We start from the raw sequence: 19,516 nt of genomic DNA, 5'->3' as shown, positions 1-19,516 counted from the left end.
GAGTAGTGCCATTATGTGTGGCATACCATGGGTTTACATTGCATATCATTAGTACCACCATGCGAGGGACACCGTGAGTCTACTTTACCTGTGAGTACCACTATAGAAAGAACACCATGGTTCTGCTTTACCAGTGATCAGTACTATTATGAGGGGCCGGCGACCTAAAATGTGTACCCCTTTGTACAACAAGCATCATTTCAGCATATAAGGCATTGTGAACTGGATCCACTGATTGTTTTGGAATCATGATCATTTTTTTCATTGCCATTAGTTTTAGAATCTAGTGAGTGGATAGATTTTGAAGTTTAATTCCGTTGCTCCTCATAACATTAGGGACCGATTACCTAGCTGTTAGGCCCCTTTAAAAAACAAACGTCATCATCGCTGTGAGCTCGCATCCGGGAGACAGTGGGTTTGAACCCCACTGTCGGCAGCCCTGAAGATGGTTTTCCATGGTTTCCCATTTTCACACCAGGCAAATTCTGGAGCTGTACCTTAATTAAGCCCACGGTCGCTTCCTTCCCATTCCTAGGCCATTCCCTTCCCATTGTCGCCATAAGACCTATCTGTGTCGGTGCGACGTAAAGCAAAATAGCAACATCATCACATCATCAAAACATTCATCGTTTGCTCTCAATTTAATAGGTGCTACACTTGAGAAGAACCTCTCCACAAATATGCAATGCCAAGCATTAGTTATTTATTCTAAAAACAAAAAGTTCTAGTAACATTCTAAAATTTTAGCCATGTTTTAAAATTTTGCATAGCCACTTCGTTGCGTAAAACCGGAACGACACCTTAATTCCTATCAGAGGCAAGCGTACCTGTGATTGAAAAATAAAATACTTGAGGAGCAGAATGAAATGAATCTCATTGTATGATTACTATGAACATTTTTTAAAAGTTTACGAACTGGAGTTATGGGGAAGAGAATTTTCCACCTGGTATAGCCTTCATGAACTACATATTAGTTTCAGGGATTACATTTTAAACTAAATGTTATCTTCTGCTGGATGTGGTTTTGATTTACAGTAAGACGTCGCCGTTTCTTGCCAAGGCAAGGTAATTTGAGACGCCACGTTATTAACTCTCAGATGGCAAGTTGCAGGTGGCAGGTGAGAATTAGATTTGATGAGTGTCATTACTAGAAGAGAAGGTCCAAGAGCTGGTAGATGGTCAGACACGGGGGGTAAAGTAGTACCTGCGCAATGAGATACACAGGGTCTGTCGTGTTATCTTTCTCAGCAACAACACAAAATCAATTCTGCAGTCAATATAGCTTGTGGTTGTAACGCCGAGGGATATCACTCAATGACGTTCAGTGCTGTTTCAGCCTCGCTGCAGGAAACTTTAACCGCACTCTGTTCTGGTATAGGGATGTCAGGAAGTGCTTCAAAGGAAGGAAGCAATTTCAAGAACAGTTTCCATCTTCCATTTTCTTTTATATTCAATTAAACGAGAAGAAATTTTCACTATGGAGCTACCTGCAATTCCAGCGATTCTTGTTAACCTTTAGCACTCGAATAAGTTTGTCTCGTTACACAACTCTAGTCGTATTTTACTTTTCAGGCAAGTATGGGTGTGGTGCAATCTATTCCTACTGTAAAACTTAACAAAAACTGAAATGATATTCTTTACTTGATTACGTAAATGGAAACGAAGACTTTTTAGGAATGCATTCGTTGTTTACTTTTACCATCTGTATAGCACATCTCGAATCAAATATTTATATCGAGATTTGCTTTCATCACAAAGATTTTGAAGATGAAATGGGTTTTTCTTCGTCTTTCTTGTTCCTTTTTCAATATTCCAAGTACACTGACTGACAGAGCAAATGCAACACCAAGAAGGAGTGGTCAGAACGTTATGCCAATTGCAGGGTAGACTGACGTCACTGAGGTATGCTCATGATGTGAAATGCGCCGCTGTGCTGCGCACGTAGCGAACGATAAATGGGACACGGCGTTGGCGAATGGCCCACTTCGTACCGTGATTTCTCAGCCGACAGTCATTGTAGAACGTGTTGTCGTGTGCCACAGGACACGTGTATAGCTAAGAATGCCAGGTCGCCGTCAACGGAGGCATTTCCAGCAGACAGACGACTTTACGAGGGGTATGGTGATCGGGCTGAGAAGGGCAGGTTGGTCGCTTCGTCAAATCGCAGCCGATACCCATAGGGATGTGTCCACGGTGCAGCGCCTGTGGCGAAGATGGTTGGCGCAGGGACATGTGGCACGTGCGAGGGGTCCAGGCGCAGCCCGAGTGACGTCAGCACGCGAGAATCGGCGCATCCGCCGCCAAGCGGTGGCAGCCCCGCACGCCACGTCAACCGCCATTCTTCAGCATGTGCAAGACACCCTGGCTGTTCCAATATCGACCAGAACAATTTCCCGTCGATTGGTTGAAGGAGGCCTGCACTCCCGGCGTCCGCTCAGAAGACTACCATTGACTCCACAGCATAGACGTGCACGCCTGGCATGGTGCCGGGCTAGAGCGACTTGGATGAAGGAATGACGGAACGTCGTGTTCTCCGATGAGTCACGCTTCTGTTCTGTCACTGATAGTCACCGCAGACGAGTGTGGCGTCGGCGTGGAGAAAGGTCAAATCCGGCAGTAACTGTGGAGCGCCCTACCGCTAGACAACGCGGCATCATGGTTTGGGGCGCTATTGCGTATGATTCCACGTCACCTCTAGTGCGTATTCAAGGCACGTTAAATGCCCACCGCTACGTGCAGCATGTGCTGCGGCCGGTGGCACTCCCGTACCTTCAGGGGCTGCCCAATGCTCTGTTTCAGCAGAATAATGCCCGCCCACACAGTGCTCGCATCTCCCAACAGGCTCTACGAGGTGTACAGATGCTTCCGTGGCCAGCGTACTCTCCGGATCTCTCACCAATCGAACACGTGTGGGATCTCATTGGACGCCGTTTGCAAACTCTGCCCCAGCCTCGTACGGACGACCAACTGTGGCAAATGGTTGACAGAGAATGGAGAACCATCCCTCAGGACACCATCCGCACTCTTATTGACTCTGTACCTCGACGTGTTTCTGCGTGCATCGCCGCTCGCGGTGGTCCTACATCCTACTGAGTCGATGCCGTGCGCATTGTGTAACCTGCATATCGGTTTGAAATAAACATCAATTATTCGTCCGTGCCGTCTCTGTTTTTTCCCCAACTTTCATCCCTTTCGAACCACTCCTTCTTGGTGTTGCATTTGCTCTGTCAGTCAGTGTATATTCCAAGTACGTTGATTAAGTGTGCTCTCCGTTCAGTGGCCTTTCATCTTGACTGAAAAATAGACATTCCACAGACCGTAAACTGGTACTTTACAGACTTAATATTGTCCAAGACTTTCCTAAAGCTTAAATGATGTCGTCGACGTGCCCTGTTCTTGGAATAAACATAGGCCTATGTCGGAACATGTCCGACATTCGAGTACAAATGGTTAAGACACCTGAGAGGACTTCTTCTTATTTTCTTCTTCTTCTTCTTCTCTTCTTCTTCTGCCTTTTATTCTCCTCATTCTTCCCTCCTTTTTTGTACTTGCCGCATCAGGGTCGCTGTATCGTGGATGTCGCACCACTTTATGAGTTTCCATGCACAGGACAATTTCCCCCGTCCACGTGAACGTTCACTTTATTTCTTGTCTTCTATGGTGAGTATTGTAACGTGCCAGCCCCGTGGTAGCTTTTTTCGGTACTTCCAGGAAGGGTATAGTGACTCAGACGACTAGGGATCTCCCAGCTGGCTTGTGGGGTGGGGGCCAGCCTTTCCGTGTATTGTTCGCGTTCGCTGCCTTACCTGTGAGTTTCTTGGAAATTGAAAGGGAATGTTCTGCCTCTAACCACCTCGCGAATCTTCTGGTTTCCATCACCCGAGCTATAAAAAGGAAGTCTAGTCGCAGACAGGAGAGTCAGAGTTTGGCTCCGTGATGGAGCTAGAGTCAGAGTTGGACTCCATGGTGGTGTTAGTGCTGGACTCGGAGTCAGTATTGGACTCCATGGTGGAGTCAGTGTGAGATTCAGTGTGTTAAGTTTCGGTGGCTGGGCTGAGAGCGACAGAGGTGTTAGCTATTGCTAGTGTCCCACCGAGATCTGAACGAGGAGCTGTAGTTGTGGTGTCGGAGAATCCAATGAATATGTGGGTTGGAGATGACGGAACGGAAGAGGTGTACTTCCTGACAGTACTGTGTGTTTGTGTATTTCTGTGGACTGAGGATCGCCGTGAGGCAGTGAGTGAACCCGCTATCGAGAGTGCGAGGATAAATGGATCTGTGTTAATGTTCGCTGTTGTGAGTATCGTCCTGTCGCTGAATACTGTCGAGCTGTTTATTTGTTCACTTCGTGTGACTGTGTGAATTACTGGACTGTCTGTGGAGTCGAACCAACAAACAGTCATTGTGTGGTCGAGTGGCTCATAGCCCTGTGTTCAGATCCAGATGTCTACAAACAGCTGCTGTATGAGGTGACTGGACTTGGAGAAGTGAAAGTAAGAATTATAGCCGTCCGCAGGTATAGCAACCAGCTGGGACTCCCTGGTGTGTGTATAGAAGAGGGACTTGTAAATAGCAATTAGTAAGTGTGGCTATTCCTAGCTGAATACACTCGTGTGTGTGAATTAATTGGGTCATCCTGAAATAAATTGGAGTAACAAAACAGACGGAGATTTATTCGTAACAGTATCAGTCTGTATTTTTATGATATGACTTGTTTTGCGACGGTTAAGACCATATGATTTCACGGCACGACGGAATACTTCCTCATTAGTGACAGGTTCTTTCCTTGAGATCTTCAACATTTTCCATAAATCCACATTTCAAAGGCTATTTCTGAAGTCAGTTCACTGAAGATGATTTTATTGAGAGGGCTTAAGAAATAATTTACTGGATTGAAACCCAGATTTCAGGGACATCTGTGCATTTCGTATGAGCATTTCTTCACAATTCGTCCTAAGCAAATACTTGAAAAGGAAAGCTACAGAGCAGTGTTCCTCAACCTTTTGTAAAATAATTAAAACCAAGCTCATTAATAAATGGCACGTGATATAAGTTCCTTTTACATCGTGAATGTTAGCAAGAGAAATACTTTTGTGAAAAAATAAAATAAATTCTCATTTTATATTTTTCTCAAAAGTATTTTAAGAATGTCACCGTCCCTCTTTGCCCCACTGAGGGTCCCTAGGGGTCCAGGGCCTTCCTTCCGTTAGAGTTATAGCGTGTACTTAATATTTGTAATATATTTTTAAATCGTGGGTTCATTATGTTGTAATAAGACGTGGTTTGGCAGAATTGCAGGCTTCATAGCCTGAGCCACGCCATGGAAATAAAGGCATAATAATAATAATAGAAATTTTCCCGAATTACGAGAGAAGGTACAGTCATTTCCTTGTGCCTTTGTGGTAACCTGTATTCGTCAACTTGTTCGACAATCTACAGGACAGCTAATAACAATGATTGAGACGTGAAGGTGCACAACTTTAGCACATGCTGTACCGATGTGGTTAGACAGGTGTTGCCATCGTTACCCTGAGTATTACTGTATAATGACGTATTTCCAATTAATATATCACAAACCTCGCACTGACATAGCCTTTAAGGAACATCACTTAGCATTGTTCCTCCCCATCTCGTTTGCCTAGGTTCAGTGGGTTGCAATATCCCATTCTTTATCATCATAGAAGTTGATCTCTCTGATCACTAATTCCAAATTCTGGTGAAAGACGAAACCTTTCGTTATCCGATACCCTTATTCTAAGCTGCCTCTGTGGATCAGTGGTAGAGTGTTGGCCTCCGGATCCCAAGATAGCGGGTAAGCAGAATCATGTCAATATGGCATCTACGGACCCAAAAGTTCTATTTCTAGATGGGACGACTACGGTGGAGACTAATAAGCACGGTCTTACGGCGACGATGGGACAGGAAAGGGGAATGGTTTTCCACTGTTTTCCATTCTCAATTCCAGGCAAACGCCGCGACGGTACCCTTCATGGACCGTGGCCGAATCACTTCCAATTCCTGTCGTTAACTATCCTTGGCGGAAAAGACATTCAAGAAGAATCGACGCCGTAAAAGAAATACTGTACAAGTAAAAACAAGTGTTTATTATTTTCGATCCGGATAAACCGGAGATCCGGATTAATGAGGGCCGGATAAACGAGGTTCTTATATGCATAGATAATTAATGAAATGCTCAGTGATAAATATAATGCGTTGTGATATATACAGTGCGGAACTGTGACATTTGTAATATTACATAGTTTATCCCGTTAAAACAGTTCTCATCATGACAGAAATAAATGAAGAATTGAATAAATAAATAAAAATAAATAAATAAATAAATAAATTAATTAATTAAATAAATAAATAAATAAATAAATAAATAATAGCAATTCAATCTAAAGTTATCTCCTGTACAATTAATTTAAAATTTTAAAAACATGTTTATATATTACCCGAAATTCGAGAGGAAGGATGACTGGTACTCCAAAATTCTAGGATCAGTTTCTTCCTCACCCAACGATTAGGATAACAAAGAAAGCAAACCCGTGATTCACACAAGCCATTCAGAGTCTTGGTCTACCAAGTTGACTACTGTTCTGTCAGATATTGGAGGTCCGCGTGGTCAGCGTAACGGTATCCTCAGATCTGTCGCTTGGCGTTTATGGCCAATCCCGCTGTCTACCTTATCAAGCAGCTCCTCAGTTGGCTTCATGACACAATGATGAAAATCCTAGGACTAACCAGCAATCACACCCAGGACATTCGGGTAGCAGGCACCATAGCACTGGCGATGATTAGAATCCAGACTACAGTTGTTTCAATCATCCTCCTGAGGTCAATTGCGGTACGAGCGAGAATTTCTGTCAGATCAGCAAAGCGATACTGCTCACTGTGTCCACATGATAGCCTGCTGAGCAAGAGTGGTTTCGTCACGCCAAAGGTCTCTCAAGGGCCATATAAACAACGGGTTAGTTGATTAATTAATTATATGTTGATTAAATGGGTCATATTATTTTTCATGTGATTTCATCTCACTTGGTGTCGATGGCTTCCGGCATATTAATGAACTCCTTTGAGACAAATTAATCTCGGCAATCTATAGCTATTGAAGGGACATTAAACAAATTACACTATAATTTCATCACAATTAATTATAAATAATTGTTCAACCTGGACTACTTTTCTTAGCTCATATTATACATTAATTAACAATGTTAATTTACCAAAGCTGCCCCCTTCCCAATTTGTGTCAGGTATCATTATGTCCACTTACCTCTTTTGGGAGACACGCTAAACGCCTGTTCTCCTCTCTGTTCGTTGCTATCCAATAGAGAGCAAGGCTACTGAGGACATCTTCAGGCCTCCACACAGACTTTCGGAACAGAATTTCCTCTGTTCGATATGTATATGTTCATATTGTGAATGACCAATCAGACTAGTTATGTATTAACATGATGGATTGCCAGTTCCTCCACTTTTCTCATCATAACACAGGACCAGCAACGGTGGAGATATTATTATTATTATTATTATTATTATTATTATTATTATTATTATTATTATTATTATTATTATTATTATTATTATTATTAAAATATATCTGCAATTAACTACTACATTTCAGGAGTTGATCGCAAACAATTTGTTCTACGTATCGATTGTTACAAATGTACGTATTAAAATGTTTTTCTAAACTTCTGAAATACATTTAAGCAAATGTGCCTTGAGGCTTTCTTTCAGATGTCGCACAACTGTGAGTCCTTCAACAAATTAATCCGCTTCACTGGTGAATATAACGACGTGCTTCAGATAGAAAGTTTAATATGTTTCTCCTGTGAGTCAAGGTTTTCTTCTCTCGGACGCTGGCTTTAAGTCTGAGGGCTTATATTTGAGAGTAATCTTTATGCTTATACTTCTATCGTCGGTAATACTACTTTGCCATGTAGCTGTTAACCATGGAAATTCACGGTGTAGTGGTTTGTTGTAAGTTTCGTCTCCTTCAGCTTCGGCTTTGTACAATAACCATGCAGGAAGCTCAAAAGATTTTCGTTTTGTTACACAATATTATATTTTTGACTCGAACGTTTAGAATTAAAAATGACAGCAATGTACAAAAAATCTAATGTACGATATTAGGAATACTGATTTTCAATAACTTGAGTGTGAATATATCGGGACGAATATGTAGGACGAACGTAACCTTCCAAGACCAATAATTCCATCCGGTATCATTATATTCAGTAATTTTTTTTAGATCGCACGGAGCGTTTTGGTTAGCGTTTTAATGCGCTAAGACTATGATGCCAAGCTCTGCATTCTGAAGACAAGTGGGTTCAAAACCTACCGTCGGCTCTCCTGAGAATTTTCACTTCCAGGTGCAAGGCGGGTCAAGCCCTACTCATAGGCCACAGCCGATACCTTCCACTTCCTTACCCAACTTCATTCACCATCATTCATTTCATCTTCGTTAACTAAGTTTTGCGTTTGGAAGAGCATCCGGCCGGAAAAAACGGGCCATATAATTTAATCTCACCTCATCCCCGATCCCGTATCAGGAAACGGAACTAAGCGTTACAAATGCAGTTTTCTTAAAATTACAGCTTTTAAGCAGTGGAACAGGTCAAGGAGTGAATGTCCCCAAATACTGGAGTTTACAGTAGATGGAAGACGGATGCGGGAGATATGGACAGGGCCAAGCCAATAGGGAATAATTAGAAATGGAATGGATCACACCACGTTTGTTACCCGTTTGTGCATGTGGAACTGAAGCCGTTAAAACTATAAGATTGTTGGGTCTTTAATGCACAAGAAGTAAGGGAGTCTTTATTCTTCTTTTTTTTTTGTTGCTAGTTGCTTTACGTCACACCGACACAGATAGATCATATGGCGACGACGGGATAGGAAAGGGCTAGAAGCGGGATGGGAGTAGTCATGACCTTAATTAAGGTACAGCATTTGCCTAGTGTGAAAATGGGGAAACGTTATAAAAACCATCTTCAAAGCTTTCGACAGTGGGGTTCGAACTCACTATCTCCCGAATACAAGCTCAGAATTGGGCGCCCCTAACGGCACGGCCAACTCGCTCGGTGTAAGTCTTTTAGGGATTTGATAATAGAATTTCCCTCGAGGTCTTGTCCTTGGTCTAACTAGCTTTAAAACTCGCGACGTTTCACCAGATATTGTGCGCGGGATTTTCAGCGGTCATTTCTTTATATTGTTGCGCTGTAGCCTACAAGGCTGGGAGATTGTTATTATCACGACACCGGCCTTGAAGGCCCAAGCAATTTTGTTGGGCTATGTCTCTGGATACATTGTGTAGGTTTGCTATCGATGAGAGGATTAGTCTGGAACTTTTGGGTCAAATCTATTGTTTTGGAAAATTCTGGACAATTCTCACTGAGTATGAAGACAGGACGTATCCTGCCGGAAGATACCATCGTTATTGTTAAATACGCTATTAATATACAAGAAAACTAGAGGTAACGAAAACAAGGCGATGATTATGATAATTATTATGGTGATGATGATGATGATGATGATGATTGACCGTGGGGTTAGGTTTGCGCAGCTGTGAGCTTGCATTCGGAAGATAGTGGGTTCGAACCTAACTAACGGCAGTCCTGAAGGTGGTTTCCCGTGGTTTCCCATTCTCACACCAAGCAAATGCTGGGGTCACAGCCGCTTCCTTCTCACTCCTAGTCCTTTCCTGTCCCACCGCCACCATAAGACCTATCTGTTTCGGTGCGACGTAAAGCAAATTGTAAAACTAAAAAGATAGGAAAAATATAATGAATATCATCATAGTGGTGGTGCCTCTTGTGGTTGGGGAGGGTAGAATACATCACGGTATACCCTAGCTGTCGTAAGAGGCGATTGAAAGGGGCCCCATGGACTTTTAACTATGGAGCGTGGGTTAGCTGAGTCCTGGCATTGCTTCCGCTTACTTGTGCCAGACTCCCTGTCATCTATCCTATCCGATATCCCTTGATCAACACTTGTTCTTTTACGAACCTAGCCTTAGGGAGGACTAGTCAGTCCTATTTTCACGACCTTCGTGGTCCTTGTCTTTCATTGGTCGATAACTTCATTTTCCTAAGTGTCGGATCCCTTCAATTCTTCCCTCTGATCAGGGTTACTTCTTCTTAAACAATATAACCACGGTGGTGGCGATTGGTGGTTGTGGTGGTGGATGTGTTAAGCGCTGTTTAAAGGGGAAACGCAGCGGGATTATTACAACAATAAGATACGTTCTCCCTCAATGTCAACAACTGTCCTGATCGTATTCCAAGGCCTTAATTACTTTTATCCTTTTCCTACCCTACGTTATTTTCATTGCTAATTGCCGTATGGAAAATTCGAAAATGAACCATTATTTCAGGAAATATTCTTAAAATTGTGTTGGTCGTCTCTTTGGCTAAATAATCAGAGTATTGGCTTTCGGTTCAGAAGGTCCTGGCTTCGAACTGCATCTGGTTAATTTCTCTGGCTCGGGAGTGGGTGCCTGAGTTCATCTTAATCTTCTTCTTCTTTTCTAGCCTATTTCAATCCACTGCTGGATATAGGCCTCTTCCATATGCTTCCATTGTCTTCGGTCTTGAGCCACTTAGAACCAGCGTGTTCCAGCCAACAGCTTTATGTCGTCGAGCCATCTCTTCTGGGGTCTTCCAATGCCTCTCTTGTGTTCCCATGGTCTCCAGTGAACAATCCTAGAGGTCCACCTGTTGTAGTCTTGTCGAGCTTCGTGTCCTACCCATTGCCAGTTTAGTCTTGCTACTCTCTCTAGGATGTCTGTTACATTAGTTCTTCTCCTGATGTCCTCTGAACGGATCTTATCCCTTAGGCTGATCCCTAGCATAAGTCGCTCCATGGCTCGTTGTGTTCGCTGAAGCTTGCGAGCACTTTCCTTCGTCAGAGTCATCGTTTCCAGACCGTAAGTAGTAACTGGCAGCACGCACGTATTATAAACCTTGGTCTTCAGGTTGATTGGAACATCCTTGTTGGTGAGGGTGAATCTTAGTTTTCGGAATGCTGTCCAACTCATACCTATTCTGCGAGGAATTTCTGCACGTTGGTCGTCTTTTCCAAGTTTTATCTTGTGTCCAAGATAGATGTACTCATCGACTGCTTCTATATATTGGTTTCCCATTTCAAGTGGTCGACAGTCTGGGCTTAGTATTTTCGTTTTATTAATGTTCATTTCCAAACCAATCTTAGCAGAAGCAGTTTTTAATTCTTGGATCATGCTTTCTAGCTCATCTAGATTTTCACTTATGAGCACAATGTCATCGGCAAAACGCAGGTGGTTCAAATATAACCCGTTGATTTTTATTCCTTTATTATCCCAATGAAGGGTTTTGAATACATCTTCCAAGGCAAGGGTAAACAGCTTTGGAGAGATTGTGTCACCTTGTCGAGCTCCTTTGCCAACTGGGATTTTATTGGTGATGAGGTCTTCGTCCACTCTGACTACCATTGTTGCTTGATCATAAATGTTTTCCAGGAGCTTTATATACCTTGAATTTATCATGGCATTTTGAAGTGCCTTCATGATTGTCCAAATCTTCACTGAGTCAAAAGCTGTTTTATAATCAATGAAGGCCAGATGAATCTTGATGTTGTACTCAGTGGTTTTCTCAAGAAGAAGACGAATAGTCTGGATGTGTTCAACAGTTGAGAAACATTTACGAAATCCCGCTTGCTTGGCAGGTTGATAAAAATCTCTTCTTCTCTTGTGAGGCGGTTGGTTACAATTTTAGTCAGGAGCTTGTAGAGGTGTGAAAACAAACTCACAGGACTATCACCTTTCTTGAAGAGAAGTATCACTTTAGCATTTTTTTCAATTTTCTGGCATTCTTTCAGAGTTAATACACTTGTTGATGAGTATTCTCACGGCTTCTAGCAGATCTCTTCCACCTAATTTCAGCATTTAATTCGTTATTTTATCCTCCCCATGGGATTTTTTATTCCTTAGGTGTTTAAGTGCATTTTCAATCTCAGCAGTGGTTACTTCCGGTGTTACTTCATGTGTATAATTCTGGGCTAGTTGTTCACTGGGTGGTTTATTAATACACATATTTATTCATGTACAACACACCGCACTAAAATGCACTACAGAAAAACGAAATAATTGAATACATCCCTCCACATAGGGTTGGCGTCAGGGAGGGCATCAGCCCTTAAAATTGGACCAAATCCACATCGAGTGTTGATCTCAAATAATTTAGGAAAAGGCCATGAAGAAGAAGATCCTCATATTGCATTATTTCGTTTCGCTGTGTGACACAGTTTAACCCTAGAATCATAAACTTTCGTCTCCCAGACTACGCACCCCTGCAGTTTCCGCGGGAATTTCGAGACGCTAATGAACTGTGCCTTCCCCCTCCATCTATTCTTCCCCAGCTATCAACAATTAGTGCTGACCTTGGTTTCAAGCATAAAGGTCCAGTTGTTTGTTCGCTGCGATATGACCGTCGTCTGAGAGAGGAAAGTTTATGATTTGTGAAAGTGTTCGTGATTTGTACATAACTGTAAATAGTGTGAACATTTGGTTTATTACACTAATGTTTTTGTACGTAATACGTAAACTTAATATGATACTGAAAATGGAAAATCTACCGCACGATGATGAATTGATAGCGGCAGTTCTTTCTGAATTAGACAGAGAACCACTCTCTTCAGGGGACATTAGGGGTAATGTATTTCGTGAATGAAATTACCCGGCCAATACATGGATCAAACAGAAATATTACGACCGACAATTGGTTCACCTCAATTCGTCTGGCTGATTCTCTGCATTGCGACCATATCCTGACAATCATTGGAACAATGAGAAAAAACAAGCCGCAGATACCGCCATGGATGAAAACAGTCAAAGGAAGAAAGCTCTGGTCCTCCGTGTTTTGTTATGATGGTATAAAAACAATGGTATCCTATAAAGGAAAACCAAACATGAATGTAATCCTCCTTTCTACATGCCATGAAGTAGGAACAATAGCAGCCAGTCGGAAAAAGATATGGCGGAAGACTACAATGGGACTAAGGGTGCCGTGGACACTTTCGATGAAATGCCAACATTGATGTCCTCTTCAAGAAAAACGAGAAGATGGCCAATGTGTATCTTTTATAGTACGGTTAATACATCACTTGTCAATGGATATATTATTTAAGTGTATAAGATGGTTCAAAAAGGCCAAAAGCCACTTTCAAAGCGATAGTTTGCAAAGGATATATCCGAAATGCTAATGGCTCCAAAGCTGCAAGAGAGACTTCAGACACCAACTTTGAGGCGCAGCCTGAAGAGGACCATCGCTGAAATTCTTGGAAAAGATGGCATTCCTGAAGAGCCTCAATCAGGTACTGCTGAAAGAAGAAAAATTTGTGCGTTTTGTCCATCAAAGGAAAGAAGAATGACCCGATTCCTTTGTAAGGCATGCCGAAGGCACATTTGTTTTGATCACTTGGCAAAACAGTGCAGTGAATGTATCTATTGAGGAAAAACTGACCAGAGTGTATTGTCATCACTACGTGTGCTAGTTTTAAGTATAATATTATGTATTTTGTGTAAAATGTTGGTTTTATGCTTATTAAACTGCTTTTCTTTTTGGTAGTCTGACAGACGAATGTTTATGATTCCTGTTACACTGGAGGGACTTTATGATTCTAGGGTTAACCGTTCTCCTCACATTAAAATCAAAATTCGCAACAATGTATGCATGTTGGGTATTCAGCCAGAAGGCTGGTTGGATCCTCAACAGGTTCACCATTATCTATCATAGATGGCCTAGGTTTCACTGAAGAGGCATACTAGGGAAATGAGGAGTGAGGTAGTTTCCCGTTACTTTTCTCACTGAGCCAGAAGTTGCTATTCCACATCAGTCTGCCAAGCCCACTGAAATGCGTGCACCAACCGACCCTATGAGCGATATTTTCACACCATTCATAACAGGGACTGGATGCATAAGAAATGGCATTATTAGCGTCACTCATACCTCAGCCACTTTCATGTTGTCAAAGCCAAGTATAAGACTGAGACAGGTCAATGAAAGTAACAATTTTATTCTAGTTCGTACCAGAAGGCAGAGTGCACTGTAAACACAACTTCTTGCCAGCAATAGGAGCCTTAAACATAGGGAATTAAGAATATCGCAGTGGTGAAGAGGCGTATAACAACATGATGTATGCAAGAATTATATGGATGAAATTATGTTATCGTTTGGTCAATACTAAGTATAACCTTCCATGGAAGTCGCCCATTTCTAAAACCTAGAGAGGAACTTGACGGTCTGATATGTTAGACCATGTCATTCATGTTAGAATGCGCCGAATTCAACTTCTATCTGTTTGGATAACAAGTTTGACAATCAGAATGACCACCAAAATCGTTTGTTTCCCGTATGATGCCTCTTAACCTGCTATTAATATTACACACGTAAAATCAGTACGTAGGATCTTCGTACGTCTCAGCTGTTTCCGTCATGTAGTCGTGGCCACAGCGTCCACAACGTCCACATCACTTGAAGACGTCGTATTAAATTTGCTAATGAAAATTAGCAGGTTACTGCACACTACGATGAAGTACGCCGAAAAGCATTAACGGCTGGTAAAAAATTGTTTTAGATAATAAGTTTCTTTCGATAATTGGTCACTTCCATAAATATTTAAACATTCCTGAATTTTTTAAACATGTGAGAGAGAGTGTAAATGTTGTTACTGTATTTCAGAATTGTGTTTGTTTCCTTCATGAGCCTCCGTGGCTCAGGCGGCAGCGCGCCGGCCTCTCACCAGTGGGTTCCGTGGTTCAAATCCCGGTCACTCCATGTGAGAATTGTGTTGGACAAGGCGGAGGCGGGACAGGATTTTCTCCGGGTATTCCGCTTTTCCCTGTCATCTTTCATTCCAGCAACACTCTTTAATATCATTTCATTTCATGTGTTAGTCATTAATCATTGCCCCAGAGGCAGCCGGCACAATTTCTATCCTCGACGCAAGTTAGGGGCTTCATTTATTCCATTCCTCGCCCGGTAGAACGACTGGAAACAGGCTTTTGATTATCATTATCATTTACTGTATTTCCCTCATATACCGCATTGCTTATATTCGACGTCGTCAATTTAGTGCGCTACCGTTTTACGTTCTCCAATAGGTGAGGTCCACTTTCAGAAAGTGATCGGTGTACGACAACTACAGAAATGAATCGACTGATTTATGTTGCGACATAGTGGAGGGAAAAATAGACGGAAGAAAAGGAAGAGGAAACAGAAGGTTTGGAATTTTAACAGATGTCAAACAAGGGAGAAGCTATGAACAACTGAAACAAGATGCTCAGGACAGAGAATCATGGAGGATGTCCATTTGTACCTGTCTCATGACTGATTCGCAGAAGAAGAATAGTGAATACTCAAACTTATGAAATATTAATTAACCTCAGTCAATATGAAAAATTATAACGAAAGATGGACGCAAATTTCAGTGGAAAATTTCCCCCAAGAGAAGTATACAATAATAATTTCGTGTGACTATTTCTAGCCGTGTGCAGCCCTTGTAAGGCAGACCCTCCGATGAGGGTGGGCGGCATCTGCCATGTGTAGATAACTGCGTGTTATTGTGGTGGAGGATAGTGTTATGTGTGGTGTGTGAGTTGCAGGGATGTTGGGGACAGCACAAACACCCAGCCCCCGAGCCATTGGAATTAACCAATGAAGGTTAAAATCTCCGACCCGGCCGGGAATCGAACCCGGGACCCTCTGAACCGAAGGCCAGTACGCTGACCATTTAGCCAATGAGTCGGACCCCAAGAGAAGTTTAAGATATGTACAGAAGAGAAGCTAAGAAGTTAGAGGCTGAAGAATCTCTGGCAGGAAATGGAAAAGCAAGTAAAACTACCTCGAAGAAGGAATGAGGGTCGATTGTGTCTTCGTATCATAGATAGCTGTATCGATTAATAATAATAATAATAATAATAATTTTCACTGTTTTCAAAGGTGTATGTAATTGAAAAATGTATCTTCCCTGAAAACAATAACATTAATAATAATAATAATAATAATAATAATAATAATAATAATAATAATAATATTTGCTTTACGTCCCACTAACTACTTTTACGGTTTTCGGAGACGCCCAGGTGCAAGAATTTAGTCCCGCAGGAGTTCTTTTACGTGCCAGTAAATCAAACGACACGAGGCTGACGTATTTGAGCACCTTCAAATACCACCGGACTGAGCCAGGATCGAACCTGCCAAGTTGGGGTCAGAAGGCTAGCACCCCACCCGTCTCAGCCACTTGGCCCGGTAACAATAATATTATGTAGGGCAACTAAAATGATACACAATTATAAAGGATTTGGAATGTTTATGTTTTTGGTTACTTGTCTTAAGCTGCAGTGGAAATGTTCACTGTCCTCCTTTAACGTCGCTGAACTACTCACTGGAATATTTGCTCGACCTCAAAGAACATTAATAATAGTTTCCGTATATTACACTTGGAATTCATGTAACTAACACCAGGGAACTTTGATCGTAAATAAGTTACTTAGATTGGATCATAGACATTGTAATATCCACACTGGATAAGCGAAGGGGTTCCAGTGTCTGGTTATGCTATACATTGTGATGCAGATCTCGGGAAAGCCGTCCTGACTGGTGTGGGTGAGGTTTTACGAGATGGCAGTCCTTCACAGTTCTCAAGGGACAAAGAGAGAGGTTTCTATTGGAACGGAGGAAGTAAACACGAATTATTTATACATCCGGTACAATGGATGGTAGTGAGACCTAGAGTATACATTTACCTCCCATACCATTCAGGAAGAAATTAGTTATACCATGGCCGTGGAACTGGGAGTGTCACGACTGCCGCTAACTTCAAGGAAGAGCCCTTCATAAACTCTTCCTTTCTTTTATCGGTTGTTAAGATTTATGGCTGTGTTTTAAAATCCAGGGGTATGCCATAAAATAATTCTTACGAGGAAGGAGGCTGAATTTTCTGTCAGATGATATGCAGAAGATCAATGATTAAAAGGCTTAGCTGCTTGGGATACAGTTAGATTATTGGTTGATGAAGAAACGTTTTAATCAAGATTCTCGGGTCCCTGTCAGTCAAGATCTTTTTCCGACCACAATTCTGACGTCGTGTTTCGTGGCCACGTGTAGTACACCACTGTTTGTAGACACGTTGAACAGTACGCTGCGAAACGCCAACAAATCCAGCAACTTAACGCACCGTATGGCCATGGGCACGGCAAAACACGATTGCCCCTTTTTGCCACTCTGTCACATCCTTACATCCACCTATCTTGACGTACACTGTCCACTTGAAATATCAATGTCTCACTGATCGCTACTGCCTTACGCTCATGTAGAGGCCATGCGCGTGCGGTTGAGCACGGGACTTGTTCCCTGCGTCTTCTGTACAGGCTAAATGATCCATATGTCCGTGCGCGCTAGGGTGAATAATTGTCCAGTGAGCATAGATGTTAAGTATCTTTTGTCGGCATTCCATTTGGAGAACCAAGGCTTTGTTCGCAAGTCTGGTACCCGAACATAATTCACCTCCCATATGGATACCTGGGGATATCATAACAAACATTATATCTATAGGATCATTGTGAGATTTAGGGAAAAATGACAAGTCATTGCTGACATACATTTAGTATTACTTCTTGTATCCATTCAGAACCACAACAGATTACTTATATCACAATTTCCCATGAATATTTCACTCTCTTTGTATTAACCTTGACTTATGTCACTATTCTCGCAGCAAGATATGACCTAAGCCAATAGAAAAAGAACATAATATGAATTTGGCAAAGCACGGACTTATGTCGCCTTTCTCTGAGACTCGTTGTTTCTGACAAAGTAACTGCAAGGAACTTACATAATATCATGCACTCATATTGCTTACCGACTGTACAGTCTCGCGAATGTTACACGCATTGTCCGGCGCGGTATTCGGCGCTTGTGTGTAGGCTATACGCCTTTATCTGTCAACATCGTACTACAAGGAGTGGCGAACGGAATTATTTCCGTCCTTCAAGACAACGATTGCTTATAAAATCTTTGAAACTCTAATAGTGGATCTGGAGGCCACCGCTCTACCACGGAGAGAGTTAAAATAATAATAATAATAATAATAATAATAATAATAATAATAATAATAATAATAATAATAATAATAATGATAACTAGCGCCGTGCTGTTGGCTCAGACTGTTAAGGCGCTGGCCTTCTGACTTCAACTTAGCAGGTTCCATCCTGGCTCAGTCCGGTGGTATTTGAAGGTGTTCAAATACGTCAGCCTCGTGTCGGTAGATTTACTGGCACGTGAAAGAACTCCTGCGGGCCGAAATTCCGGCACAGAAAACCGTCCAAAGTAGTTAGTGGGACGTAAAATAAATAACATTATTAGTAACTAATATTTGTACCCGTTCTTCGCACAGGAATTCGCAGTGGATTACATGTTTCCTTGAGGAAATTATTTGGATTACATGGATTTATTCACACGTTTAAGGCGACATGTTAAAATATTTTCCTACAGAAGCGCGTGGCAGTCGAGAGAGAATGAGTACGATTTCCGAATTTATTGTACGTTACACATCCTCTTCAGAAGTTGTGGGAATTCCTCCGTGGTTCTCAGGTTGCAAATCGTATCTCTGACTTTGATGATACATCCCTTAATATCTACCCTATCGAAAGAAGAAAAAGGCTCTTTGGGTTTTTCGTTATCCACCTTGAAGTGACATGCATGACATGTCCCCCGGGACTTGGACCAAACACCCAATTATTCGTAATCGTCTGCATTATTATCCGTCGTACGATAAATACGTACATGACATAAAGGAACGTAAATAACACATTCTTAAACGTTTGTTATATACAGTATTTTGATAGACCTAATGTTAACGAAAATAATTGAGAATAACCTTTTCTATATAGGTATGGCAACTATGTGTGATTACCATGATGCACCTGACAACACTAACCTGAGTGAGTAGATTCAAAATACATAATTTGGTTGAAATAAGTCCAAGAGTTTTCCACTTTTACGAATATGCAAACAGGTGGACAGACAGACAGACTGACTGACTGACTGACACCAAACAGAAAAGGTCTACCTCAAGTTTCCTCGGTGTTCAATTACATTTTAGGTGGGGTTAGTTTTCAAGCCGAGCATAATATTATGCATCCTCTGATTTTCTCCTGTTATGGATCCTACAAAAAGCTGTAGGTCGGAGAGGGTGTCCGTCATTGGCTACAGAACATGAAGCCCGTATAAAATAGTAATTTTCTCTGTCATCTGAAGAGTAAGGGAAATTGTGTACATAACAAAAATTATTTAAAATGAAGGGGCGTTTCCTGTAGGCCCTATAGTCTACAGATTTGTTATATAATCGATAGCGTAAGAGAAAAATGAAAAAAACACTTCTTGTTATCCTATAAACCCCCAGACTAGTCAGTGATTTTTAAATGATATGCATATCGAAACCTGCTCTTGGATGAGTAGACTCTAAAATATGA

The sequence above is a fragment of the Anabrus simplex genome, chromosome 3, assembly GCF_040414725.1.
Source record: "Anabrus simplex isolate iqAnaSimp1 chromosome 3, ASM4041472v1, whole genome shotgun sequence".
Lineage (NCBI taxonomy): Eukaryota > Metazoa > Arthropoda > Insecta > Orthoptera > Tettigoniidae > Anabrus > Anabrus simplex.
Note: the sequence above shows the minus strand (reverse complement) of the source record.